General features: G+C 38.0%; 1 protein-coding gene across 2 annotated transcripts in view; it reads left to right on the top strand.

The window, feature by feature from the left end:
* Positions 1-247: 247 nt before the first annotated feature.
* kcnj21 (potassium inwardly rectifying channel subfamily J member 21) overlaps positions 248-6,690 on the top strand; it is a 34,023-nt gene continuing 27,580 nt past the window's right edge. Inside the window, exon 1 of one of the 2 annotated variants that reach the window (XM_079626518.1) lies at positions 248-540. The gene's annotated coding sequence lies outside the window, so the exon portion shown is untranslated. Of the gene's footprint in view, positions 541-5,964; positions 6,400-6,690 lie in introns of those variants that run through there. The other variant, XM_079626517.1, reaches the window with a different exon arrangement.

Here is a 6,690-nt window from a genome sequence, read left to right as displayed (position 1 = left end):
AACCCCCTGTTGGATTGCATTGACACTGGGTCTTTTAATGATTTGATAGCTATGCAAACAGCAAAAATGCAAGTGACCGGAAAAAAGTGGTAACCCCAGCAAAAACACTTTGTAGAAAAATAGAATACAAAACTGGTATAAGTGTACATCTACAATGTCTGTGCCCATACAGATAATTTATTACACTTTGTTGTAAATTGCGATTATTTAAATGGAAGGGAAATGCTGTTTTCGTGCATGTATCTTTAAATGCAAATGAGGTGCTATGATGATCTACCCACTTTCCAGAGGAGGGCGGAGCCTACAGCTCGCGTCGGATATTCTGCCAAAAACTAACAAAACTCCTCTTTGGTTTTGATTATCATCTTTATCACGGTCGCGGTCACGCTCTCGTGACATTGTAGTTCTTCATCATCATGAAAGTTCATTATCTGCATACATATTAAATCCACATCAGTCTAAACTTCTGATATGGTTTTCTGAGGCACACACCCTTAAGCACGTGTGTGGTCACAGAAGCTGGATTTCAGACAGAGTCATGTGAGTATTAAAACTAAGTTCTCTTTTACGTGTTATTGCGCTTGAACTGTCAAATACAAACAAGGTTATGTAAAAAACACAAAGTTCACATAAACATAGTTGGTTATGTCAGCTACGTAAACATCAAGTAAAGAAATCGCATGTGTTAGCCTATGTGAGATATATTAAAGTGAAAGCAGCGTAATATACAGTAACCTACCTACTGCTATGCTGTTAATATGAATCAAACAGAAAATCACTCACTGCTCTTGACTGCGTGGAGATAAACATGGCGTAGGCTACTGTGTACAGCCAGAGAATGTCTAATAAGGGGAGAAGGTTCACTCTCGCTACACTTCCGGCTTCTGACTGGTTGCAGTTCCACTCTGATTCCATATGAGGGCGCTCACAGGACGAGTGCAGAATGAATGGAGGTCTATGGAGCTATACCCCTCAAAATCCACTTTTCTCAAGATATAATTTTTTGTCTAGTAATTTGAATGTTGTATTCGAAAGGAGATGCAAAGAAATTGCACATTGCTGGGTGTTATATTTTTTAGAGTCACTTATTTGCTTTAAAAAGTCTTTCAAAATGTCAATGACGTCATACACATCGTACGACCAGAGATACTGCTTTACGGCAATCCTTCAGTCACTGTGGTGCTTTCGCGCTCTGCACTTTATTTTCTCTCGAGGCATCGCCAGCACAGCTGACACAGGTAAACACACGTGCTAGAAGAGTTTCTGCTAGAATACATTCTGTTCCCGCTTCGGATGCCATTATGCCATCAAGCGGTATCTCTGGTCGTAACCAGTCCTTCACTGACCAATCAGCGTTCATTAGCAGAATGCTAGCGTGTTATGGGCAACAACAACTCAACCTGTAAGAAATCGAAAGGACATAAGTACTCGTTCATTCAATTTTCGACCTATAACCCATGTTGAACTTGCCAAACCTACAATCAAATCTGAGATTTCTCAACGGCAATCGGCTGAAAGGGACAAATTTAGCCGTCTAGCCCCATAGACTCCCATTCATTTTGCACTCGGGGGTGATCGCCCCCAGTGGAACTCTGGTGGAACTACAACCAAAATTCGGTACAATAGGACTTAATAGGGAGTGAACAGGCTCTCCGTAGACGGGCTCTGGTACAGCTCACTCAGGGCGGGTCTATGCTAATATAGACCAACGCTACTTTTGCGTCATCGAAGGGTAACGCCCCTTTTTGGGGGAAGACAAACGGATTCCCCTGAGAACAGAACTCGCTCTAATAAGTTTCTTGACAGCAAAAATGGTACAAATATACACACTCTTTGCCGGCCGAGGACCGTGAGTGGTATTTAAAGAAGCTACTGGACATGGGGATACAGAGGTGTCCCTTTGAAATGGTCGAAAACTGGATTAATGATCCCACGCAGTGGCCAAATATGAACTATTCAGAGTTTCAGACATCTAGCACTGTCTCGTGGAATCACCAAATAACGTTAGCCTATTTTTTTTGTCATTAACACTCACAGTATGACAAACTAGACGATGTCTAGAGGAGTCGGTGGTTTACTTGGATCATATTTCACTTGATTTAAGCTATTGACATAGTTTTGTTGTCGACTAGCAGTAGCTAACGTTGTTACTAGTTAACGTTAGAAAGACGAAGCTGCTAGCAGCAGTTTAGTTGGTATGATAACGAAATTAAAGCCAGTAACTAGCAAGTACACTACTTCATGTTAAATACAGATAGTTTGGGGGATTGAATTACGTTAGTGACACAAGCAGAAACCAGCCAAGTCCACTTTAGTCCTAGCCTGCCACTATTTCAACAGTAAAATCAGTTAACAGCCAAGGTAACGTGCCTAGTGAGAGCTAATCACGTAACTTTAACGTTAGCTGCTAGCAGCTTCGTCTTTCTAACTAGTATAGCTAGTCGATAACAAAACTATGTCAATAGCTTAAAATAAATCAAGTGAAATATGATCCAAGTAAGTTAAACCACCGACTCCTTTTGACATGGCCTCATCGTCTAGTTTGTCATACTGTGAGTGTGTTAATGACAAAAAATAGGCTACTTACTCTTTAAATACCGCTCACGGTCCTCGGCCGGCAAAGAGAGTGTGTATATTTGTGCCATTTTTGCTTTTTAAGAAACTTTGCAGATCTAGAGCGAGTTCTGTTCTCAGGGGAATCCGTTTGTTTTCCCCCAAAAAGGGGCGTTACCCTTCGATGACGCAAAAGTAGCGTTGGTCTATGGCAGAGGCTGTCAGCAGTCGTGGGCGGAGCCTAAGCATATGTGACGACACTGCATAGAAACTGAAAATGCTTATTCTTACTGCTTATGATTTATGGGGATTTAAAAAAAAGGGAGTGGGTGGATTTTTACAATTATTGGGTGGTTGTGTACACAAACTGCTGACACACAATATGTTCAAACACCATGTAATAGGTATGTTTTTGGGACTTTAAAAATGGCCTTGGAGTCTCTTTCAAGAGCATGATGGTTAAATTCCTAAAATATTCCAGAAAAAATTACCTTTGTAAGCCTTTTGATTTTAATTTGTTGCTTTTATTGTTGTAAGTAGCTTTTACCCATCAATGCACGTGGCTCAGCACTTTTGCATTAATCGGACGAAATTTAAAACAGCTTGTCTCATCACAGTCACATCTGCACTTGTACACGAGGGCAATGTCTATTTGTGTCACTTATCTCGGAATAAGTCCCTGTATTATGTAATTTTGCAGTGAGATTAAGCCTCTGAAGTGTCCACCAGGTCATCCATGTAATTATGGGGAACGTGGCTGTTCGTCAAAATACAAATCGCCTTTCACTTGATAGCTATCTGCCCTTTTCTCAAACCTCTCTCTCTCTCTCTCTCTCTCTCTCTCTCTCTCTCAAATTACCTCTCGCTTATTCATTCCTCATACGTCTCTGGCCACAGAAGGAAAAAGCGGTTATGCATCGTTCAAAGGAACCCTTGAGGACAGACTATAGAAGACTCATTTCCACCATTTAGGCATGTACAGTCATTGTGATGGGCGATTTAGGAGTGATTGAGACGGAAATGAAGCCGCAGTGGGCGCCACATTTCACTGAGATGATATTTAGAGAGCTAGTGCATCTTGCTGTGTTGTTGAATGAACATTGTGTTTCTCTGGATTTTAAAAGGCACAGTAATTGTAGGGCTAGACCAATTTCCTGGGAAACAGGATTAGTTTTTCCAGTTCAAGTCATTGTGTTTATATACAAAAGTACTTTTTTTTTTTTTAAAGCAAATAATTGTTTTGCCCAGATAATATTTATTTGTTTAATTATCATTTTGAAAAGGCTGTGTTGCACTCTTTAAATGTTACATTTAGCGAATATTACTACAGGAATTATACTTTTTTATTTCTGTCTTATACAAAAACGTAATGGTTTATTGGGACAAGAGCACTGATTGCTGCCTGCATGACTGTTCCATGTCAAAAAGGTTATTTCGATTTAGCAAAATGATAACTTTCTACAAATTCAATAAATGACCTTCATATCTTTTGAAAGGCTGGAAGGTCCTTTATAACTTTTTCTATATCCAAAGCAAGTAGCAAACCATAAAGTTGGAAAAACTGGGCTATATATTTGGATTGCAATGAAGAAAAAGTAATCATTTTTATTTATTGTTGAGGTTAAAGTTTCCTGTAAAGAGTCCAATAAACCAATAACTCTATTGTTCCCATATTTAATACATAATAGAAAGCTCTGAATCTGTCTAATACAGAAGCTGTGATGTGCAAGTTACCTCATTATACATTTATATTATATTTGTCTAAAATGTGTATTGTTTCAAGGCTGCATTTATTTAAACAAATACAGTAAAAACAGTAAAATTGCTTAATATTATTACAATTTAAAATAAATTTGAATATATTTTACATTTTTATTTATTCATGTTATGGCAAAGCTGACTTTTCTGCATCATTGCACTTCAGTGTCACCGGATCCTTCAGATATCATTCTAATATGCTAAATTGCTGCTCAAGAAATATTTCTTATTATTATCAACAATTATGCTGCTTCATATTTTTATGGAACCATGAATTTCAAGGTTCTTTGATTCTTTGAAAGTTTAAAAGAACAGAATTAATTTGAAATGTAAATATTTTATAGAAGTTTACTCTCGTGCACTTTTGATAAATGTATTGTGTTCTTGCTGAATAAAATTATTATTATTTCTATTTTTAAACTTACTGTCCCCAAACTTTTAAACAGTTGGAGATATCTCACATCTCAAGTAACCTTTTAAAACCCCCCCCCAAAAAAAAAGTTTCAAAGAGGATTTAAATAAAATACCAAACTCTAAGACTTCCAAAGCCACATGAAAGCATTTAATAGAGCATAGGCCAACATTTGTAAATCATAAAATATAGATCTTTATATTATAGTCCACATATTAGTACAGTACTTCAGACATTGTTCTCGCTTAACACTTGCGGTACGTAATAAAACTGGGCTGTGGTGTCAGATATTGGAGGAATACCCTTTAGCTGTAATGGAAAAGTGAAATATACACCACATAAAGCCCTGAGCTCAACACAATAGTGTGCATTCATCATAATAAAAGTACCTGCATGCTTTTGCCCTTTTAAGAAAGTTTGTTTTAGACTGAAGCTACACAATAACTGAAGCTCAATGAGTAGAAGAGAACATGAGAAATGGATTTTCAATGATGGTGTCATTGTTTCATGATATTTTTTTGTGATCATCATCCCCAGTCTCTTGGGTAATGAGGGTTGAGTTAATAACAAAAGAAGCTATTTCCATAAACCGTCTGTTCTGCCATCCTTGCAGAGGTGCAGGAAAGTTGAGATACTGCCACAGGTAATCATAGATCATTATATTGCACTTCAGTGACCTCTCTGTGCTTTAGAGCCAAAAAGTGTCCCAATTATCCTAAATTCATCTGGCAGAGTATGCAGTGACACAATATTTAAAAAAACAGTTTATAATATTTTGATAGAAATAAATGTGTAAAGCAAGTACAGAACTTACTTGATGTGCTTTTCTTAAAGGGATAGCACAGCTTAATTGATTCACTCTCATCTTCTGCAGAACACAAAAGGAAATATTCCAAAGAATGTTGGCGTCCAAAAAAAACATTGATTATCATTGTAAGAAAAGAACAATCAAAATATATTCTTTTGTGCTCCACAATAATGAAGACGGGTACATGATGACATAATTTGAGTTAGCCTTTAACACTGATATGAAGTCAAGTGCATTTTATTATTTTGTACTTTTTGCTTTTGTGCAGTTTGAATAATGCAAATGTCCAAAAGAAATTATGAATCACTAATGTTACACATTTATATGCCCCCTGCCATGAGACATAAGATGTTGTCATTTATCTCACTGTGCAGTTGCATCACAGACGTCATTGTTGAATTATTCTGAATTGTGAAATGCATCCGTGTGCTGCACGCGCGTGAAGAGAGACAGCACAGGACCTGTGGGAGGGGACATGTGTATCACGAGTTCGCTCATGCTCCTGTGTTTCGCCTACCAATTCCACATCATCGTGCACATTGTTCCTGCGAGTGAACGATCTCACTGACACTACGATCCAATACACCTTCATCTCATGTGGATCTGCCCGCGTTCTGAGAGAACCGGAGAGCTGGCCAGAACCACAGCTTTGCGCTTTGCGCGACTCATTCTTGTATTCGTCTGACTTCATGGGACGTGGTTTTAACCCAAAACGGTTTAAAGACCATCAAGTCGTCGACATATTGTCTGTTTATACGCTTGAAGACAATGTTTTAAAGCAAAAATTGGCGCGCGCGCTTCTATTTAAATGAGCTCAGATTGGAGAGGCACTGTGAAGCAAAGCAAGGAACTAACTTGAACTACGAAAGTGAGTATTTCGATTAATTTTTATTGACTTTAATTGCTGCACGATTGTTTTGTTGATATTTCAAGATTTACATTTTATAAACGCGCTTTTGACAGCTCGCCTGTTTTCAGTGTAATTCCGATGAGTTTTTAACATCTGTAGCCACTAGCCAGGTGTTTTTTTTTCCTGCTGTGTCTCATGCTTTGATATAGCTAATATTCCCATATTCGTCTGCTTCAAATTAAAGTAGTTTAAAAACCTACTATTTGTCCCAAAACTGTGTAAGTCAATGTCAAGTACAAAGATGCTATA

Source organism: Phoxinus phoxinus, assembly GCF_949152265.1.
Source record: "Phoxinus phoxinus genome assembly, chromosome: 10".
Classification (NCBI taxonomy): domain Eukaryota; kingdom Metazoa; phylum Chordata; class Actinopteri; order Cypriniformes; family Leuciscidae; genus Phoxinus; species Phoxinus phoxinus.
This window is presented reverse-complemented; position numbering and strand designations above follow the sequence as displayed.